This window comes from Typopeltis vanoorti, chromosome 17 (assembly GCF_054136105.1).
Source record: "Typopeltis vanoorti isolate ZY-2024b chromosome 17, IOZ_Tvanoo_1.0, whole genome shotgun sequence".
Lineage (NCBI taxonomy): Eukaryota > Metazoa > Arthropoda > Arachnida > Uropygi > Thelyphonidae > Typopeltis > Typopeltis vanoorti.
Window position 1 is genome coordinate 9620779 of NC_143565.1, and position 24818 is coordinate 9645596.

Genomic DNA, 24818 nt, shown 5'->3' on the forward strand with positions numbered 1-24818 from the left:
ATATGAAATCGTCTGAATACAAATTTTGTTTTTGTGAACTGTATAAATATACAGTTTACAATACACAAATAGTCCAACATGGATTTATCAAGAAGGATCTTATTCTAGTAGTCTGATTGCATTTTACAATAAAGTCATGATATCGCTAGATAGGGGCTAATATTGTAACTCATATTTCTTGATTTTGCAACAGTATTTGATAAACTTTCGCACGTTGCGTTACTGTTTAAACTTAGGTAGAAATGGAGGCTCATAACTGATATTTTGATATGGAATTGGAGATAGAGATTGTGATGTCGCTCTTGCAAACATGTGTTACAAATTTTCAACCAAATTATAAACCATTATCTGAAAGTATCCAGCCTCACTTCTGTCATTAAATGATAAGATTTGTTCAGCAAATGTTATTGGTATTGTACTTCATAAAGTTCTCAAATATTTTCAATTTGAAGTGTATCGTTATATTTATTTTTTATTCGCCTTAATATTGAAAAGGGGTGACCATTATCAGGTTGTAAATTTTCTAAAGTGGGTATTTAAATACATATGTAAGGAAATTATTATTATTTTTTAAATGAAAAAGTCATATTTTTATCGTTTTAAATAAAAATACATTACAGACATAGATTTGTCGCCCATAAAAGTGTTAGGAATTCGCATTTTTAGCATGAAAATTAAAAACCGTAAATAGAAAATAAAACTTATTTTGCATATAACAAGATATGGAACATTCTTATTCTAACAAATCTAACTTTAAATATAGCCCCTGTACAGGAAAACGTTGAACCCCACTGGACTCTAAACGATTCTCATCAATTTGTTGCGGCATATTATTATTATTATTATTATTATTATTATTATTATTATTATTATTATTATTATTATTATTATTAGTTTGCGGGTAATTAATATTATATAGAGGGCGCTTTAGCAGCAAGCAGTCGCAAGCACGCTATTTCGATGCTCCCATATTTTAAGTTGCAAAGTAGATCTTTTCTTGTGAATTAAAATTTAAAGTACATCAGTGAACTCCGTTCTTCAAGACGAACATATAGATGTAAAAACTGTAAGTATCTGTTAAGTAATAAGTAAAATATAAGTATTCAAAGTTCGAAGTATACGTTGGTCAACTACGCGAGAAGAGAACAAAGGAGGACTCCATATTAGAAAATACAGCAAGATCGTCAAACAAGAAGTATGAAGTGCTACAAATGCCAAGAAGACCTAACGGGGGAAGAAAACCACGTAACATGTAGGAACTGCCAAAGAAACATGCATTTTTTATGTTCAGGATTGTCCGAGACTACCTGGCAGCGAAAATCAAACAAGAATCGTGACGAGTGGAAGTGTCCCCATTGCAGAGATAACAAAGGAACGTCGCCTTCGACCGCAGGCGGAAAACAGCCAACGCAGAAAACAACCGCAGGCAGTAAACAGCTATCAACAACAGAGGGAATTAAAAACAAAGAAAACAACAACGGAAACCCAGGTGAGCCATCTTTAAATGCATTACTTGAAAATAGATTACAAAACCTAAAAGACTGTTTAATCGATTTTGTTGGAGAACTATTTAAAAAACATACCGCACAAATTACAGAAAAATTTAACCAATACGAGGCATTTATTAAATTTAATAATAACTCGATAGAAGATATGTTACAGACCGTTAGAGAAATTAAAAACTGCGTCAAAGAGCTAACTGAAAGACAGCATAATTTAATTAAAGAGACAACGGACCTACGGCAAGAACTAAACTCTCTAAAGCAACAGTACGAGCTCTCAAACCAACAGCAGCACAAAAATGACCTCCTCATAAATGGTCTCCCAGAAATAGCTACGGAACCTCTAAGAGACACTGTAATACAACTAAGCCAAAAAATCGGCTCCCCCATTGAACCAAGAGACATCCAGTCAGTGCATCGGTTACCACAAAAAAGGAAAAGAGAAAATAATACCCGTCCTTCTCCCGTCGTAGTGCGACTCACCAACAGCCTAACAAAAACTACACTTATAAAAGCTAGCAGGATTAAAAATCCAGTAGTAAAGGATCTGAAAGGAGACCACGACAACACCCCAATATACTTGTCTGAATACCTTACTCCACACTATCAGAAAATATTCTACCAAGCAAGGAAAGTAAAAACAGAAAACAATTACCAGTTTATATGGATAAGAGACAGCAAAATATTCCTTAGAAAGACACAAGACTCAAAACCAATCGAAATAAAATCCGTAGATGACCTCAACAGGCTGTCACATTGAAAGGAATATTGACAACTCGTAAAGAAGGACCAGCACCCCAACCAACATGAATGCACACCATCAAGCAGACGTAATCACCCCGGAACATGATAATTGCCACATTCTGAAATCAATATCAGAATGGAAACAACTGACAATCCCCAAAAAAGGACTATCTATTCTCCACATCAACATCAGAAGCATTCAAAAATACTGGCTGACCCTGCAAGCTTATCTGAAGGAAGATATAGACGAAATAGACATTTTAATACTGACTGAAGTATCTACGACAAACGAAGAGGCATCCTCCTACAAATGATACACTTCCAACAACACAAACACTGCAGACAAACAAAACGAGGCGGTGGTATAATAATATTTACCAAACATAAACTAGAAGTAACAGAAATAAACTATAAATTAGAATACGCAGAAAACATATGCATCGAAATTAAAAACATCAAACAAGAAAACTCCCTGATATTAAACGCAATATACAGACCACCCAACTTAAGCACCACAAAATTCCTAGAAGAACTAAACAGATGGCTTTCAGCCACGAAAGTAGGCACCTCAAAATACTTGATAATAATAGGAGACATTAATATAAACATTAGGAACATAAATAACAACACAGAACAATACCTAGACCTATTATCGGCATATAACATAACCCCATCCATACAGTCGTATACACGAGAAGAGATAGTCGGAAACACAACAACCTCAACCTGCATTGATCATATAAATATAAGGGCCCCTCCAAACAGCCACACAGCAGCCGTCATAACATGCAAACTAGCAGACCATTATTTCACAGCATTGCAGTTACACACTGAACCAGAACCCATAAAAATCACTGAGACTACAAAACAGTATCATAGCATTGTAAACGAAGCAATAGTGAACGAAGAAATCAGAAAAACAGACTGGATGCAGATAGCATCTTTAGACTCTGCTGAAGCTGTATATAATAATCTTAAACTTGCATTTAACAAAATATACAACAAAGCATTAACAAAAATAAAAATACGCCCCCAAACGAAACAAAATCCATGGATAACAGACAACATACTAACAGACATACAAAGAAAAGATGCCCTATGGAAACAACTTAAGAAGTCACCGAACAATATCGCTTTAAAAGCTGAATACAAAAGAAAACGGAATCTCCTAACAACCCAGATTCGAACGGCAAAAAGAAACTATTACAGCAACAAATTAACAACAGCACAGAATGACATAAAGGAAACCTGGCACCTGATTAATGAAATGCTGGACAATATACACAGAACCACTGCCACAGAAACAATAAAACACAGCTTTGCCTGCGACCCCAAATCCCTCAAACAGTTGGCAAACAACTTTAATCAGCACTTCGTGAACTCTGTCCAAAAGCTACAAGAAACAACCTTTCCTCACACATACGAACATTCTCCACTAGGTCCACGAGCAACCCAGTCGATGTGGTTCCCCACAGTAACAAAAGAAGAACTATCACTGGCAATTCAACAAATTAATCCTAACAAAGGACCGGGGATAGACGGAATCAGACCAAAAGACATCAAGAAACACTCAACCGACCTACTTCCAGTTATACAAAAACTGTTAAATAAAATCTTCGAAACGGGACACATACCTGAAACACTGAAGACTGCATTAATCACACCCATACACAAACAGGGAAAAAGAAACATAATAAGTAATTACAGACCTATCGCCACGCTGCCTGTAATCAACCAAATCATGGAGCGCATTGTACATCAGAAACTCTCCACATACGTTGAAAAATTTCAAATCATACCCAAAACACAATATGGCTTTCAAAAAAATAAAGGAACAGCAACACTCCTGGAAGATTTCACAGATCTAATAAACGCTGCATTGGATAAAAACAGAATAACATTAGTGGTATTCATTGACCTAACAAAAGCATTTGACACACTAACACATAAAACCTTGTTAACGAAACTTACCCATATCGGAATTGGAGGTCGTCTACTCCAGTGGTTTAAAGCATACACGAAAAACAGAAAGCACATCACACGTATAGGATCAGCACACAGCAAAGAGGTACATGTAACCTGTGGAGTACCGCAAGGAGCTGTCCTATCTCCCATTCTATTTAACATATACACACACGACATAAGCCAACTCCCCCTAAAAAGTAAAATCTTCCAGTATGCAGACGACACTGCCATAGTATCCATTCACAACACTGCAAAAATCGCTTACAAAAATATGCAACACGACATCAATCAAATCACTAACTGGTTAACCGAAAACGGCATATATATAAACCCTGGAAAAACAAAGCTAATGATATTCAAAAACCCCCAAACCCTGCCCACAGAAACTAAATATCTCACTATCAAACATTCATCCTCCTATACACAAAGTGCAGAACCTAAAATCACAACCATCACACAGGTGAAAACAACACGCTACCTTGGACTTCACTTCGATGCAGATCAAAGTTGGAATAGCCATACAAACTACCTACATACCAAGCTTAGGATAATAGCAAGCAAACTATACAGATTAAAAGACATTGCCCCAACCCACATAAAAATACTAATCTATAAAGCATTATGTGAAAACATTTTAAGATATGCAATCACATCATACGCATTCTGCGCAGACTACAGACTTAACAGGCTACAATGGTTGCAAGATAAAATGATAAAACTGATATTCTGGGAACAACCCACTCTTATGCAGGAAGCATGGACAAAACACAACATATTTAAGGTGAAACACTTACGCCACTACACAGTCATGTTAAAACACTACTACAGCCCAACATATAGAGTAACCAGAACAACATATCAAATAACAAGACCATAGTCAACAAACTACTTAATATATAAGTACAAATATCACTACGGCAAAGCCACCCGAAACTTCTACGTACCTGACATGATAAACAAACTGCCGTTCGACAACAGAAACCTAGGAACATACAGAGAGCTGAAACAGGCACTATATAAATATTATAGCGAGAATGAAAATTAGAGCAATTCCTGTTTCTCTCTCCCCCACCACACATACACACACACACAAACCTACGACAACTCCCCCCCCCCCCTCTCAAAAAACTACCACTACAAGAACACAAAGAAACAAACACACCATGTCTAAATCCAACCCTATTTGCACAAAAAAAAAAAAAAAAAAGTTAAACTGTAATAGCAGTCGAAGTCTTTCAAGCACGTACCAACAAACAGTAAAATCAACACCTGGCTTGTGACCACTATAGGAACACAACCATGAAACCACCACCCTCTGTCATCTATTATCTTCCTCAGATAAGCTCTGCTAAGCTTCGAGGAAGAAAATTACTAACTGCAAGTATCTGTTATACACACTTGTAATGCGTTATAAATATTATATACATATAATTACTACAGCAACTATGTATGCAATTCTTCTGAGACATAAAAAAAAAATTCTGTATAATCCTTATTGTAAATACTGTAAATATTATTATTGTATGTAACTTATACTGAGACATAATAATACGTAAAAAAAAAAAAAATTATTATTATTATTATTGAATTGTGTGTGTACGTTGCATTACTGCATTGTATCGTGAATTGTGTGCACATTGGTGCCAATCCATATTTAGCTAGTTTAAAAAAAATGTATATTCATATTTATAAAATGTACTCTGCATTTTGTATATCGAATTTTCGTACTGTACAGAAAAGATAATATGTTTTTCATTGTGTGTGTGCAGATACTCTGTGTTATTATTATATTCTAAATTCAAAAATTCTGTATAAACCTTGTTGTAAATATTGTAAATATTATTATTGTATGTAATTTATACTGAAACATAATAAAATGTTAAAAAAAAAAAAAAAAAAAAAATTATTATTATTATTATTATAAAAACCTCCATGGAGTGAAAAACTCATCGTGGGAGGTCCACTGTTATACACACAGTTTATCATACCACCACGCCTTAAATATGTTCACTGTCTTTGTGCTCACCGCGCTCTAGGGCAATCCATTCCAATCACTCACTCACCACTCTCCATGTCAAAAACTTGTTTTTTAGTCCTCTTCCTCACACATCCTCCTTACACAGCTTCCAGGAATGACCTCTTGTTCTCTTCCTATCTCCATCCATTCTGTGTAAAACCTCCCCGACATTAATCCGGTAATAACCTCTTAACAGCTTATTTGTCTCGATCCTCCTTCCATCTACCAATTTCTGCAAATTGCATTTTGCCAATCGGTCTTCATACTCATCATTCCAGAGACCAGAAACCACCTTAGTCAATCGTCTCTAAACGTTTTCCAACACATCTTCATCTTTTTGAAAACCAGGTGACCAAATATGTGCACAGTAATCCATATGTAGCCTGATTAAAGATTTATATAAGGGAACCATAACATTCTTACTTCTACAAGTCAGTGCCCTCTGCATCATTTCCATTATCCCCTGTGCTGTCTTCACAATTTTAGCAAAATGTCCCCAAAATTTTAGGTGCTTGTCCACAATCACTCCCAGATATCTCATCTCCTCTACATCTTCAAGATATTTCCACCGAGTGTGTACTACATCCCATCTCTGCTTCCAAAATTTCAAAACCTTACACTTTGCAACATTGAATTGATAACTCCCCACTCATTTACCCACTCGGCCATTGTATTCACGTGCTCTTGCAAAGCCACAGCATCCGCCCTGCTCCTGACGGCTCTTTCCTACCTTGTGTCATCTGTAAACAACAGCATATCACCATTCAGACCTCTCCCAATATCATTTACATGGACACCAATGACATACCCTTGGGGTATACCACTAGTAATGTTCTTCCTCTGGGATATCGCTCCTCCATAGACAACTCGCTAATACCTATCAGACACCCAATCTCCAATCCAGCGAACTAATCTACTATTCAGCCCCATCCGTTCCAATTTAATTACCAGCTTGTCATGTGGCAATTTATCAATCGCCTTTGCAAAATCTAAATCTACCACTGTGTATGCAACATCCTTATCCAATGCATTTGTCACCTTATTATAAAAGTAAGCATATTACTAAAACATGATCAGCCTTTAATAATTCCATGCTGGCCGCCAAAGAGCATTTTTCTGTTGTCAACTCAATTCTGAGTCTTGGTCCTAACTAACATCTGTAACACCTTAACCACAACTCCAGACTGGCCTATAATTTAAAGCCCTACTCTTAGAACAATTGGAACAATTTTATCCTCTTTTCAAACTTTGGAACTTGACCCAGTGCAAGATTCATGTTGAAAAGATATACAAAAGCTGTTGTTAACTCTCTGGGACATTCCCTCAAAACACGTGGTGAAATAGCATCGAGTCCCGCAAACTTATTTACATCAAATCTATTCAACTCCTCATATACCTCCCGTTCACTTACTAACAGTTCCTCCTCATCCTCCTTTCCCACTGCTTTCAAGTTCTGCATGATGCCACATTCACATGAATGAAATACCTTTATAAGTTGCTCATTAAATACCTCACTTATATCCTGTGCAGCGGTTATCATTCCTCCATCTTAACCAATCAATCCCATCCTGCCATAATCATTATTTCTTCTACTAGACTTCTACTAAATCATTATTTCTTCTACTAGACTTCTACTAAATCATTATTTCTTCTACACATCGAAAAAAATCCTTAAGATATTTTTTTTGATATGTGGCTAGTAGAAGAAATAGTTTTTTTGCCCGCATTAGCTAACTGCTGCTCATACTGTTAGCCGTATCAAGTGAGTCACCTTCCTCGCCTGTTCTTTGTACTTCTCATGCAACTGGTTGTTATAACTACTCAACTTGTGTTTCTTCCATAATACCTTCTTCTTCAAGATTGCATAGCTTATCTGTTGATATCCTTTCCATCCAGTTCCTCTTTTCAATTTATTACCACAAGCTGTTTCCTGTGCTTTCCACAGTTACCAATCTTATAATTCCACATGCATCCCTTCCTAACAGACGTCCTCGAATGACCAGGCATTCGAGGACGTCTGCTAGAAAGTGATCACCTGGTGGTCACTTTCACCAACTGGTAGAAGATTTGACACCCCATTTATAATAACATCATCTGATGAGATGATCAAATCCAATACTCTTGATCCTTGCGTGCCCTCCGTTACGTACTGCCTAAGGCAGTTGTCTTACAAAAACTCCAGAAATTTGCTTTGCCCCTCGTATCTTGATTCCAGTCTGGTGGGATTTTCCCTTCAGTCGTTTCCGACCTTACATGACTGTAGGCATTGCCCACAAAGTGTTCCTGGTGATATTTTTACAGGGCAGTTCACCATTGCTTTCCCCAACACCCCCAGGTTTATCCGGGCTCGGGTGGAGCATATACCTGGGACAAACTCATAACTGTAATCCATGTGTGTACGGGGTCAGTTTGCCTTTTCATCACTGACTAGAATCGAACCCAGCTCTGTCCAACCTAGGTTCGATTTTCCTTTGGTCTGTCCGACCAAAGGATTTCGTCTATACTGATCGAGCTACGGGGGCTCTTGATTCCAGTCTGTATTACCATAATTAACCTACCTACCGGCCGAGGCGGATAAAATAGTGAGACCAAATTGCACTTCTTATCCATGTTATTCAACGGGTGTTACAGAATCGTATATAGATTTAGCTGCACGTCATGGCCGGTTGCGGGTTAAAGTCACCCATAATGATCACTCGTTTCTTGCTAGCTAGGCCAGTTTGCCTATACATTCTCTTCTCATTATCCTCCATATTACCAAGTCTATAGCAACACCCAACTAAATGTTTTAGACTGTTTACCTTTACGTCACACCATACTGACTTAAAACCGTGGCCAATATTTGAACCCCTTGCAAATCCACTTTAGATGGGCACAACTCATCTGCTACCATCAACAGTACTCCTCCTCCTTTTCTTCCCTGTCTATCTTCACAAAAAAATATCATATCCGTTCATCTCTGTTCCTGTCAGGATGTCATCGTTATCTAACCATGTCTCGATTATACCAACAATTTTGGGGCGAATAAACTCAAGCAATGCAATAATTTCGTTTCCCTTATTTCGAATATTTATGGTATCACTAAACAAACATAAGAAATTCTGATTTCTTATGTTTGTTTAATAATGTTAGAAAGTGATCTCACACACCAGCTACGAAAAATAACCAAATTGGAAGATTTAGATAGGCTGATGTTGTGCTCATTTCTGTTGAATGCTCGGTTCAAAATTTAATATTTTTGGATGGAGGAATCGAGGTGCTTTTACTGTATTGGTGAAAACAGGCTTTAGGAGATGGAGGAAACAAGGATATTGCGGCAGATTAATGTTCAACGCAATCATAAAAAAGGTTATGAAGGTGACACAGAACAATGTTGGAATCATGCAAAACACACAAGTAAGTCGAGATCAAAGTTATAGAAGAATATTTGTAAGTCGAAAATTTGATCGCATTTGGCCTTTTGTGTATGCAGAATGGAGATGAAGAAAATTGGAAAGAGTCAAAAGCGAATAAGTAAGGTGATTTCAGGACTGAGGAATACTAACTGCGAAAACAGATTCTGGATGTTTAATGAAGGTGGAAAAAGGAAAAGGGTTAGGGTTATGGGACTGATGATGGGAGTTTCCTTACAGGTAGGAGGGAAAGAACCGGAGTTCATTCATGGAAAATAAATAACAATTCAGTTCTCCAAAATTGTTCTCGAGAAACACATGCTTCTGATAACAAGAGGAGGGGGGGGCGAATGGATTATCCTTAAAACGGATCATCCTCAGACGTTGTAGCTGTTATTTTAGCATTAAATGTAGATAAACTGATATGATGGAAATAAACAGATATCTGAAGAACTGACTATCGCAATGAGACATTAGCTCCATCGTGCTGGTGCAAGTATAATAATCAATATAAAATGCCGTCCTGGTTAACAGAATGGATAGCGTATCAGCTCTCCAGCCAAAAGGCTGCGGGTTCGAAGCCCACCGTGCGCATGGATGTTTGTGACCGTCTGTGGAAATTCCAGTTGTTTTCGGCGGTAGATGGCGTTGGTGTAGTTGTGATCAGTTGGGGATTGAATGGTGGAGATGGAGTTGTAGAGCAGGTTCCCTTCCTAGATGAGTCCTTGGACTCGCTGGAGGTGTCAAATAATAATAATAATAATAATAATAATAATAAAATCAGTATAATAATCAATGTCAAAATGATGGGTAGAAACCGCTGTACACTGGAGTATGTGTAGGAAATACGGTTTCCCAACTTGCAAAACTTCTTAGGAACATCAGTTGAAAAACTTTATTATTATTATTATTATTATTAAAAGATACCTCCATGAAGTCAGGGACTCATAGAGGGAGACCACATACTGCACACACCAGCTATCATACTTATTCTTGAATTCATTTACACTGCTTGCACTCACAACATCCAATGCCAATCCATTCCAATCACGCACCACCCTCTGAGAGGAAAATCTAGCTCTCACTCCCTTCTTAGCGGCAATTGTTCTCAGCTTCTAAGAATGCCGTCTTGTCCTTTCCCCACCCTCCATAAATTGAAAAATTCCATCAATCGAAATCCTGTATGACCCTTTTAGAAGTTTGTAAGTCTCAATCATATCACCCCTTTTTCTCCTGTCTGCAATCTTCAAATTCTCAATCTGTCTTCATAATCAGTATTCTGCAATCCTCATATCATGTTAAACAACACTGTCCTTTGCACACTCTCTCCACTACATCAGAATCTCAACGGAAACCAGAAGACCATCCAAGTGAGGTCTTATCAAGGCCTTGTAAAGAGGCAAAATAACATCCTTATTTTTACATGTGAACGTTCGTTTCAGCATTGCAATTATCTCTTGAGTTGTATCTGCAATCTTTGCTACATGGCCCCCGAACATCAACTTCCTATCTACCAACACTCCAATATCCCTATTTCTTCTATCATAATTCCACCAATATAATACAAAATTGGATATCTAATAACGCCAAAGTGAATGACTTTACATTTATAGGCATTGAACTGACATACCCATGCCCATTTTCCAGCCTTTTCAAATCAATCTGCAAGAACTGCATATCAGTGGCATTCCTAATTACCCTACCGATCTTTCCATCATCAGCATATAGCTTTTTGATATCTACCAGTCACTCATTCTGTTTCTTATCTACGTTAATATTCTATAATCCCAACCCATATTCTCCAATTTATCCAACAGTTTCCCATTCTATATTCTGTTAAAATCCTTAGCAAAATAGAAAAGTATGATTGTGTATCCATTCCCCTTGTTTAGTTGAATGGTAACATTATTAACTAATTTTTCCAAAATCTTCAACACCACTCCTGAGATACTAATTGGTCGACAGTTGGATACGACGGTCTTTGCGCCACCCTTGTGCAATGGAATTACAATACATTCTTTCCATTTCTGCAGAATCTTCCCTGTTCTGAGACTCATATTAAACAACCTGGTCAAAGGAATAGGCAGTACGGCTGAAAACTCTTTTTCATACTTGCTGATATCCCATCAGTTCCTATTGCTGAATTCTTATTCAGTTTTTGCAACAGCTCTAGTCCCTTATCCTCATACACCTGCGTTTCTTCATTCAGTGAAGAGGCAGCAGTGAGCCCAATGTTGCATACACCAGGTTGATAACTTTTAACAAAATGGGCACTGGTTAGTTGAACAACCTATTCTGCATCTCTTACCCTCTCGCCATCTCCATTTAGAAGAGTTATTCTTTCATATTCATTCCTTCCTTTACTTGCAGGATATCGACAGAATTCTTATGGATTGTCTTTAGCACGCAGAGCCAGTTTCTTTTCATACACAGACTTTGCTTTCCACACAACAGTTGCGACTATTCTAAACTGCTGCTTATAATTATCATAACTGATATCATCCTTATGTACGCAGTATTTTCCTTCTTCATCAGCCCATCATCTTTTTCTTACGAATCTCTTGCTTAATGAGATTACACGTCCATTTGACTCCTACTCTATTTATTATTCAAACTTTCCCACCTCCACCACCACCACAACTAGTATTCTTTTTTTTCTTTTTTTTTGTCTTTAAATTGCGCGTGTCCTGAAGGGCCGATTTGTCTGTATACCGACATGCTTTTATTTCATAAAAAATTTCAACGTCTTGTATTTATTGTGTTTAGAAAAGTAGAAATTGAAATTTTTCTTGATAAATATGAATTTAGAAATATGTATTCTACATAAAAAGATACTCATCTCTTTCTTCAACTATAACTGACAAGCGTGATCCTTGTCTCTCTTCCTAGAACTCTGTGAAACCCAACACCTTGAGATGGTTCCTTTTGCAGTGCTATTTCTTTCGTCATACTTGACAGCATTTCTATTATTTGCAAACATATCTTACTGAAAGAATGAAACGTATATCATTTAGATTAGGTCACTAGATACTGTATATCCTTTAACAACGTCTAAGTTCATGATTTACCTTTCAAATTCATGTTTAAAGCAGGTGGCGTCGAAGTCATAACTGATATAGAAATGTTTGAACTAAAGTAAATTTAAAAATGCCACTAGATGCAAGCAATGCCTAATAATGAAAAGTGCTTCCATATGTGTTCATTTAGTGGGTTAACAAATTATTAACGTCTTAATATTAATTAGCTTTACTAAACAATCAACAATTATAGGTATATAATAAACAGTAATTATTTAAGGTGGTCGATACTTAATTAACAGTATTATTTTTATGTTAATGTGATGTATTAGGTAATCATCCTCGAAACTTTTATGCACCTGAGTACGTTTTAGTATTGATGGTTTCACTAAGGACTTGATAAGAAGCCAAACATTTTTTCAAGCAACTCCTGAAGTCTAGCAAGCGAGGTTGTTAACCTGCTCTGGTAGATAAAGTTCAACCCGAAGACATTCACAAACACCCATGCGCAATGAAATTCAAATATTGGAATGGTGTTAAAAAGCGGATACCCAAACCACTCGGTCAACCACATAGTCAATTAAAATGATTAATTAATCTCCTTTTTCCCCTTGGGCACGGGTCATCTTTAAAAAGCTATTGAACTAGGCGGAGAGTGATTAAGTATGCAAGGCATACTTATCCAAAGGCATCACGACAAAAGAAGTTAGCGTTTGCGCACAGAATGAAAAATCTTCTATGTGTCTGTGACAAGTTTATATTTCTTCTTTCCCTCTATTCACTCAGTTTTTTTTTCCCTCTACATGTTACGTTTTTGTAACATGGAAGGGAAAAAATGGTTGTCCAACTTCTTTGAATAATCTCTCGCATTCTTATTCTTATAACATGATAGAAGTAATTTGTGTTTCTTGTACCTCGGATTCTAGAGGTCGTGTTGGGTTGTGATTGAAGCAAATAAAGATTTAAAAAATAATAAAATAATAAAATAATAAATAATAAAGATTTAAAATACAAACGAGATGTTCTTTGAACGTTTTTGTATATAGCGTGTAAATTTAAAACATAAATGACTACTATTGTAGTTAATTATTTCTAATAAAACCAAAAATCACGTGATTAATTTCCCTTTCCCACGCTAATTTAACGAGTAGGGCTACTCAAAGAAAGTTCACTTTCTCAATACGTTCGTTAAAGTTTCACACACTTATCCTAACGGCATCATTTTTACTTTTAGTATTAATTTTTGTGAACGACATCAAAACATGCAAACGGTTTTATTTTATTTTTGCATTATTATTACGTTTATGGGCACATTTTGTATTGCCAAAAGATTTCAGCTATAATGTTAAGTAACCTGAACTTATCATTAGTCTTTAATCGGGAAGTTCTTTAGAAAATAAATGACTTGAATTAGCAATGATCTATGAGGAAGTACAATAAAAGGTTAAACAGATTCATTACAAAATAATTAACTTAATATATTGGTTGAATCTCTTCTCATCTTCCTCCTTGCTTGTTAGGCTTAAAGACCTTTCACGACCGGCTTCATATAAATCTAATTTAATGAATACGAAATGAATTCCTATCGCTTTCTAGGATCAACCGTATCCATAGACTGAAAAATAAATAATAAATGCAATTAATACACTGACTTATCCAAATGTTCGTTTGCCGAAGTGCCGTATTATCCGAGGTCATTTTTTTGGATATGAAACCGGCAGTAAGATTACTATTGGTTTCGTTTTCTAATCTACTGTGCGGGAATGAAATAACATATTAAAGCACTCGAGGGTTGCCCTTTGCTATTCTGCACGCACGGGAGATAATAATGGGTGCGTGTTGGCTATTTAAATACATGACGGAACATTTCAGCACGGACAATATCAATTACATCTCAAAATTATGCGTACAAGAATCTCAGAATTCTCTCCGTAGATATTTTCAACGTTGTCTGAAATATTACTAATCTGTATATGCATAAATTACACGTGTAACATTTAAAAAAATGTCGTTGCTTAAATTTAAATGTCGCCTAATTGGTTTAATCGAATTCTGAGCACTTTTTGATGGATATTGAAATAATATTACCAGCTGGGATCATTATTATTATTATTATTATTATTATTATTATTATTATTATTATTATTATTATTATTATTATTATTATTATTATTATTATTATTATTATATTCTCTTCAAAGAAGAGGCTTATTCTACCTTTGAATGGTGGGGAAACTATAAAGCCATTCAGTGCACAATCTTGTTATCACAATAACATCCATCTCACATAATCTATGTAATCAACATAACAATATCTTATTATATAATTATTATTAATGTCGTTGTTAAACGGGTATCTCCATGGAGTCCAACGACTCATCTCAGGAGGTCCCCCAAACATTATTCACAATATACCAACGATGCCTCCCACAGTGCATCCAAAATCTCACTACGAACTATCGCCGACGAAGCACTGACAGCCACCTCAGTCAACACCCATTCTGCTCAATCACCACATTGGTAGCAATCTAAATCTCACATCCTTGCTAACTACAGACTTACTCATCTTCCAATGATAATCTCTTCTTCTTCTTCTTCCTTCCCTCCCACCCCGCAACGAAAGTCATTTCTCCTACTTCCATTTTATAGAACCCGTTTGGCAGCTTATATGTTCCATGATGCTTTCTTTCTTCTTTTTATCTGCCAATCTTCATAAATCTTCAATCTATTCTCTTATGGGAACATTCCATAGTTCGTGCCATCTTTGTTACCCGTCTCTAGATTCGCTCAGTCACCTCCACATCTCCAAGAAATATAGACGACCCCACCTGAACACAATAGTCCAAACGTGGACATATCAGAACCTTATAAGAAGGAATTGATTTCTTTATCCCTATTAGTCAGAGTATTTTTGAGTTTCCAAGTGATCATCTGTACCGTTTTACCTATTTTTGTAATATGGTCTTTAATTTCCATTCCCTATCAACCATAACTCCTCCATACTTGGCATCATCAATTTCCACAGAGTTCCTCACAAAGAGAAATACCATTATTCTTTGCCCACAAAATGTTACTCAAACTATCCTGAAGGATCGCTGTCATTACAATCCTTAGCTGTTATACTCGTAGATATTTTTCTACAACAATGAATGTTATCTTTGGTTACATACACCTCTCTCTCTCTCTCTCTCTCTCTCGCCATGTATCTTGTACTTTCCACAATCCTCCGAATGGCCTGTTCTGTGCCATCACCTCCTAAACTATAAACTACCTCATTTGTACAGAGATGCTCTACAGCGGTGGAAAAATACAAAACTTCATCACACACACTAACACAGAGTCAGCTGCACTTACAGAACCACTGGTTTAGAACAGAAACATAACAAGTCTCACAGCTGAGCATGAATAAGAATCATAGTGGATCTACTGACCCAGACACTAAAGGGGAAAACACTCGCTTGCATTTCACTGTAAAACCTAAAAACTGAAAAGCAACATAAACCGATGCAAGCTACTATTATAAAAACTTCCCAGATATCGTTACACCTCAGGAAATCCATATTCCTTCTAGAAACTGTGGGGTGCCCATCTTTTATCTTGTATCATCTGAAGCCTCACTTCCAATTCTTCCTTCCAATTACAAGAAAATATACCACTTCCTCATGACAATCTCTCTCCAACCTCTTCCTTCCTATATTCATCCTTAACCCTCTCATCTACGAAGCTGCACATGCCACTCAGTTTTCAGTGGGATCTTCCATATAAATCGAAGTGTGCCAAACCAGATTCCAACATACAGTGGAAACTATGGCATAACATCTTGTCAACTCCTACTAAGCTCTAAAATTTCAACTTAGATCATTTGACCTGTGTCTCTTCAGCGACGTTTCAGGTACCTTGGAACACACATATCTAACCTATCCTGCAAACAAAGCGATGAATACTAACACCTGTAAGTACGCACACAGCCAAGAAGACTACTGGTCTTTAGTCCATACAGAAGAAAACAGACAGAATATGCAATTTCCTCTTCATCTGCGCTAAGGCCGTCATTTACAGCTTCTACCTAAAATACACAAGAAATAGCCAGCACCCATCCATTACCGAATCGGCACAAACCCTCATAGCCTACGTCAATCTACAAAGCAGGCTTTCACTGGAACTTGATTATTACAAAGAAACAAAAAATGTTGCGAAATTCACAGAGGAGTAGAATCCAACTGGTACCCTGTTCTACAGGGTGTCCCAAAATTCACGCAAGAAGTAATTTTGATAGAAAACACACGTTTTTAATTAAAAATTGTAATTTCTTATTGATTCATAAAGTATACAGTATAGGGTTATGCATGGAATAGCATATCGGGTAAATGGCCTCCACGGCTTTGCTGGCACATACGCACTCTTTTGTCGAAATTTTCCATCACCGTTATGCATAAATGTGCCTGAATTTCGTTGATACAGCGCTCAATTTCCTCCTTCAAGGCGTGGGTGGTCGTGGGCTTGTTGGCATAAACCTTAGACTTCAAAAAAAAAAAAACCCAAAGAAAAAAGTCCAACGTTCTTAAGTCACATGATCTAGGTGGCCAATTCGGATCACCAAACGGAAAATTACACGACCAGTAAATGACTCATGCAGTAATTGAATTGTTTCTCGGGCTGTATGGCATCTGGCACCGTCTTGTTGAAACCACATGTCGTCCACATCCATATCTTGCAATTTAGGCACAAAAAACTCGATTATCATGTCGCGATAGCGTGCACTTAACTGTTATTGCCTTACCAGCCGCATTTTCGAAAATGAATGGACTGATGATGCCTCCAGCCCAAAATCCACACCAAACAGTGACACGTTGTGAATGCATTTGTTTCTCAACAATCACTCGTGGATTTTCTGAACCCCAAATGCGAAATTTTGTCCATTAACGAAGCCATCAAGATGAAAATGAGCCTCATCGCTGAAGATGATTTTTTTCGAAAAATAAGCATCCATTCAACGAACTCTCTTCGCTGTGTGTGGTCATTTTTAATAACCCTGAACTGTCACGCTGTCTTTTTTTTCTCGTTGGCAATACTTTACCGCACAAGTGGGGCTAAATTTAAATCTTGCGTGAATTTTGGGACACCCTGTAGATTGCCGACGACAATCAATTCAGTTCAACAGAAAGATAACTAAGAGTGATTCTGAAATGTAATGTTGACTTTTTTAATAAAGAGATAAATCCTCTCTTCCACTTTTCCTCCTTCCTGTTGTATATCCGAAAGGGAAATCCTTTTTTTCTCTCTGTAATATATATTCTTAAAATATGTGTAAATAGTCTTTTATTGCCTATCTTCCAATGCATATTTTATCAAGTTAAATAATAATAATAATAATAAATATCTCTCTGTATCATTTTATCTGACTTGTCTTTCTCATGTGGTTGTTTCTCTTTTTTATTCGTTTTTCTTTTGTGAGTTACGGTGTCTATTTGGTTTCTGTGGAACTAATTCAACTGTAAGTATGAAATAAAGATATAAATATATATGTATATGCAGATATAAAGTAAAAATATAAAAATGTCCAATCATTTGAAATACTACTACCACTCTTCTACCATTACCCTTTCAATATCTTAATATTTATGGGGATATTAAATCCCACATTGTTTTAAAACCGAATAAGAAACTCAAAGATTGGAATCAGAGAGTTTCATGCCGAATATAGTAACTATAAACGTTATACTTTGGTCTAGCTACTCACTGATGAAGCCTCAAAAAAAGGCTGAAACCGGTCTGGGTAGTGACCTCCCCACCATAATGTAATAACAGCATACATTTCCTAGGAAATGTGGTTTTACATTATGGAAAATACCTAAGAATAGCGATCAGAACTTTCTCCACCTTTGCAACGAGTTGTCCTAGTTTGTATTACGTACTTGAACTACGTGCTTTAGCTTACGCTAGTAGTCGCCGATACGTTTATAGTTACTATATTCGGCATGAAACTCTCTGATTCCAATCTTTGAGTTTCTTATTCGGTTTTAAAACTATGTGGGATTTAATATCCCCTTAATTTAAATAATAATATTATTAATAATAATGCAATGTAAAAATATTAAAATTGTAAATAATAATGCATACAAAATCGGCTAACGCCTTTTATTTAACAATGTCAGGCGGTTTTAGCCTAACTAATATCTGGAGACTGAGGGGCAGCCAATCTCCACCCTTAGGCAATCAGAGACAGCTTCTTCAAACTATATATTTTTGTAATGCACCCGACTTATCCCACAAAATCGGGTTAATTACATTTGTGTCCGAAGTCTCTAGGTGTGAACTTATTAATGTGTTTAAATGGGGACATTAAAAAAAAAAACTGAAATAGATAAAAACAGATAGACAGTCTTTGAAAAACTTCAAAAACTGATATTTGCATTTAACAGCATTTCAATATTTTTAAAAAAAATATTTCAGTTTGATTTGTATTCCCCTTGACGTCAACAGAGCCTTATACGTTTAGGTAAAACTAACAGGTATCATCCAAATTAATATTTTATTTATATCATTTTTTGTTATCTTTACATATCTGCACTGGTATCGCGCACACAACAAAATAAATGTTTAGCATCACAAAAGTATTGTAGAAAAAGTTTACATTATTACAGTATTATAAAAAAGACTGACCATATCGACGTTATGATATGTTAGTCTAAACCGACGTTTTCCCTCTCTCTACCAAATTGAAAACTTGCAGTTACATAAACATTGTCAGGACACCGTACAATATTTGTGAAACTAAAATTAAATAAACATATAATTAAACATATAAAAACGATAATTAAATAAAACATGTAAACAAATTGGGGGGGCATGCAGTAAGCAACTACATACCTATAGCTACATCGCCCATTATCAAGCAAAGCATAGAGTGGGTCATTCTTAATAAACTCAATGTGATATACAGAAAAATTTCGAGTTATCCCCCAACACACACAGCATCATTTAGGTTTCTGACGCATCCATATATATTATATTATAAAAACTAGGATACGCTGGAAAAGTTAAGATTCTGTCCCCATTGTTTAAAAGCTATCTACAGAACAAAACAAAACACGTTGGAAGTTTTTTCCCACTTTGTTAGACTACAATAAATTTAGTTTAATCCTTTATCCAAGTGTAAGCAATCAAAGTTTGCCCCTGAAGTTTCTTCAGGACTGAGGCAACTCGTGGACTCAGGTGGACCAAGCTCTCATCACTCCTTGTCTCAGTATCTCCCATAATGCGAAGCACATCTCTTTGCGGACATGTATAATGCTATGCATTAAGGGAAGGGCCAGACGGGTTTCGACCTTTATTGAGGTCTCGTCAGTGGGAGCCAGACCCAGAGGTGGTGATTCTAAGGAGGAAGCAATGGAGAAGTCATATTTACCTATACGAGTTCACAAAAGATGTCTCACCTTATTATTAAATTACTCTGGATTTTTGGCAACTCGTATAGGTAAATATGACTTCTCCATTGCTTTCTCCTTAGCATCACCACCTCTGGGTCTGGCTCCCACTGATGTGACCTCAATAAAGATCGAAACCTGTCTGGGTAGTGGCCCTTCCCTTAATTACCTGCGTATTGGAAAAGATTACCTCTTATGAATAAACTGGTTAGTAATATAATCCAATACGCAGGTAATTCAGCTGTGGTGTCCGCTCCAGCAGTCAAACAAGCCATTGCTTCTTTGATTGCTGGAGTCCGAAGTTTGTTGGCTTTTTTTTTTTTTTTTTTTTTGAAGAGTTACAGGATTGTCTGTTTGGAAATTTGGAAATATTGCTTGTGGTAGGCTGATCCAGAGAACGAAAGTAGATGGAATTGCAAACACACCAAAAGGGTGCTGGGCGGCCGCTGCTCTTCTATGAACCAGTGTAACAGAAAGTGAAGGAAATGATGGTTGCCAGTTCCGTGGAGGAATGATTATCGAAGTACTTGTAGAAGAGACGAAGTGCTGATGCACTGTGAGATGGAGGTTGAATGGAATCTGTAAGAGATGAAGCGTCTTTGAGCCGAATTGCTCTCCTCTGGACAGTGTTAAGAATTTTTAGAGAAGTTTTAGGTACTCCACCCCTAAACATGTGAGTAGTACTCTACACTATATCAACACAAATCCCAAATGCGTCTAGGCGCATTTGGGATTTGAGTATAGTGAAGAGTTGGTTGAGTGTAAAATAGTCTCTTGAAGGAAAGAGGATGCCAAGTTTCTTGGATGCTAAGGACTCCTTTGATGTGAGGAAATTTATGCCAGGAAAGAATGGAGGTTAACGTTAGACCAAGCAAAGAGATCTGAATCGTGTCTAGTGATTACTGAGGGTAAGGAATCTGAGCTGGGTTGATGAATGGGATAAAAATACACCGTGGTTTGTCAAATGAGTAGAATGAATGCAGATTAATATCGTGTGCAAAGCTTTGGACAGAATTGGTGGTGATTGAGAGTAGATTGTTTGTGTGCAGGAGAAAGAGGATACGTGATAGGGCATACCCCTGAAGTATTCCTGCACTGGTGGTAAAGCTCGAAGAGCGGAAAACATCGACCATGACACGCAGTGATTGACCAGAGAGCAAGCCGGCAACTTAATTACGCAGAGTGGTGGGGAGACCAAAGGATGGCAGCTTGCTTAGCAGGCCTCGATGCCAGACACAATCAAAAGCTCTGGAAATATCAAGAGCGACAACCCGTTTCACTGAACCTTTCCATTGCTCATTTCCAGTGGTGGGTGATGTAGGCTGAGATCAACCATGGACCTTGAATAGCGGAATCCATACTAGTGTTCGCTGATTAATTGATGGCCCTCTAGGTAGTTCAAAAGTTGGCAGTTGATAACCGTCTCCATTATTTTTGGAGAGGACTGAGGTGATAGCAGTTGGTCGGATATTTAATGGAACACTGCTATTTCCATGTTTTGGAATAGGCTGGATTTGAGATTGCTTCCACTTGTTGAGATAACTGCTATGTATAATACACATACCAGCCAATCAATTATGAACTTTTTTAATACCGTGTTGGACCTCCTTTAGCCCGAAGTACAGCACATATGCGGTTTGTCATAGATTTCACAAGGTGTTGGACTGTATCTATGACTAGAACATACCAGGCGTTTATGAGATGGTCCTTTAACGGGCTCAGATTTGACGGAATAAGACGGTGCTCCCGGATCTGATTTTCTAACATGTCCCATACATTCTCAATTTCAGAGCCAGGCTTTGCAGTAGCTAGTGAAGATGGTGGAGGTCGCTGTCATTGCGCGATGGACAGTAGCATTGAAGTCAGTGAAACAACCTTCATCTTCTGGATACAAATTCAATATTAGAGGGTGGATTTCATTGGCAACAATGTTCAGATATGCCTTGTAGGACTCCCGACCTTCCAGCAATATTAGGGGACCCGTTTTGTGCAAACAGAACATGCCCCACCCCATGGCACTACCTCTAGAAGTATGCGTTCTGTTCATAAGGCAGGATTAGATCATTGCTTCATGGGGAAACCCGTCAACCTTCTACCTACGTCGGTACAGAACAAACTGTACCGTGACTCCTTGGACCACAACTTTTTACCAATCTTCCAGTGTGTAGCCACGGTGTTCCTGACACCACTGTAGACAAACTTTCTGGTTCTCAGCAGAAATCAGTGGTTCCCGTATAGGCATCCAACTGCCATGATCCTCTTCAATACCCAGCACATATTTCGGTGAAATATGGATCAAGAACAGCCTTCATTAAATGCTTGATCAATTGCTGCACACAACTTCTGTTTGTCCATACAAGCCTTTTCAGATGATAACAATCGAGTTCCTGACAGTCTGTCTTAGGACCACAGTGATGCCTTTTAGACAAGCCATGTGGGTTATTTTTCTCTTGATTAAACACTTGGGATAGTTCAGGAGAAACCAGTCAGTTCTGTTGTTATCAAAATCATGGCTTCAGCCAGAAGGGCGCATGATAAGCCCTTTATCGAACTTCAAAAGATCCTTTGTTTCTCCCATTGTCTGATCGTCAATAGTGTGATCAACACTATTGACGATTACTGACCAGAAGCATTCTTAAATGGTTGCCTAGAACATGTGGTGATGCACGTGACCAAGTATTTTGCATTTATGCTAAGTGACGTTTATCTGCTTAAAGATTTCTAATTCAGTGGGCCAAATGTGGTGACATCATGCACAGGCTATTCGCGCTTTACATAATATATAGATCAAAATCTTTGGTGAAACTGCTATATACAAACACTACGTAAAACAGATAGTAGTAGTAGAAAGATTTTTCATTTGATTATAAATTAAACTAAAGATGCTAAGAAATTATATTCTTGGTTTAACCTTTATCTAAGTGCAAACAGAGTTTACACTTGAAGCATCTTCACATCTAAGCTACTTGAATATAGAAACTAGCGATTTCACATTAATTTCCTATAGTATCCCCGCTATGCATGAGACCCCAGAAAAGTTCGAAACCGGTCTGGGTAGTGGCCTTTCCCATAATACACACCTGAAAGGATGTGCACTTTGCATTATGGGATACTACAGCAATCGATATGAAGTCATTAGCGTCTATATACAAGTAACATAGTCATGAGGATACTACACACACAAAATTTGCTTAGATTGGATAAAGGATAACACAAAATTTAATTTCTTGATATCTTTAATTTAATTTATATTACTATTAGTAGTAGTAGAAGAAGAAGAAGAGTTGTGAATCTGATATTTTAAAAGAAGAGCGATGAAGCCAACTTAATTCGTAGTGCACTGGGCTAGTGTAAGATAGAAACGGGCGACACCTTTACAAGAAACCATCACACAGCTTTTCTGAAACACACACTTTGTGCAACTAGACAACAAACCCACGTATCAGATAACAAGATCTCAGCTAACTAAGTGTATCACTTGAATCTCCTGCATTCCAGATGTTAAACAAACCGCCACTTGAAAGCAGACATTTCGAAAACTAAAGCACTCTACAAAAGGCCCATAAGAGTATGCTAAACTGAAAGACGTACATTGCACACATTACAGGAGTATAAAAATACATTAGGAACAATAAACTGTTAAACAGAGCTCATGCTCTGCTGAACAACATTATTATTAGTAGTAGTAGTATTAGTAGTATTAGTAAGTAGTAGTAGTACTAGTAGCAGTAGTAATAGGAAAAAAAAAAAGAAAGGTCTGTATAGTCCTGTGATGGCGATGTTAGCATCCATAGCTGTAGGCCACCCGAAGAAAGACATTCAAAGTTAGTTTCCAATCGCCGCTGAAGTAACTTTTTCTAACCCTTTCTTTGATCAGTTCCCGAGTTAGTCGATCTATGACCCGAGCTAAACGGTCTCGCTTACTCCCTATGGAAGTAGAAGGCTTTATTGATTTTCTTCTTATTATTAATTATTCAAGTTCTACTCTGCCCAGTGAAAGTGAAGATTAACGCAATGAGAAATGCGCTGACTTTTCATGCAGTTGTGAAGAGTTGGTGGGAAGGAACAATGACAGAATAGCTCTTCAATTTACCATAATGCTCTTGATTGATAAGGATTTATTGATTTACACCGAAGTCTACCAGAAAGGGCCCTTAATCACCAATTCAAAATAACGCGCTTTCAGCAGTCTTAAAGCAGATACTTGGCGAATATCCACAGTTAATTGTTGAGTGAAGACGCGAAATATGCTTTCGTGTCTTCTTTTGTTTTTATTTCCATGATGACTGACTTTTCTTAGCATTTTCCGACAGATTTTCGATCATCTGGATCGAACTCGCCCAACCAAGGAATTCGTCTATAGGACTAGCGTGTTGAGCAACTATCGCAAGAGCTTTAGTGGTGTTCGATTCTTGATTTGCCTAATTGATTTTTCAGCTTCAGAGTAAGGATTTAAAATTTCAAACTTCCATATCTGCACTGGGTAGAAATCCAACCAACCTATCTTCATATAAACTTCTTTTAAAAACCACTCGAACTGTCATTCCCTGTGGCATCAGTGGAAGAATCATATTAAAAATGAAGATATCAGGAAGGAACTTGATATTGTTAATATTCAAGAATGTTACAGCAGATCTAATGTAATCTAAAGTGGCATGGTCACTTAAACAGAATGGAGATGGATTAGCCAAACATGTATTTGAAAAAATACCTAGAAAGATAAAAATCTAGGTGGATGAATGCAGTTAACAATA

The 24818-nt window shown here is 37.1% G+C and overlaps 1 protein-coding gene across 1 annotated transcript in view; it reads left to right on the top strand.

Annotated features, from left to right (window-relative positions):
* The window catches only part of LOC150097132 (uncharacterized), a 53653-nt gene that overhangs the window by 804 nt on the left and 28031 nt on the right, over positions 1-24818 (top strand). The window lies entirely within an intron of this gene.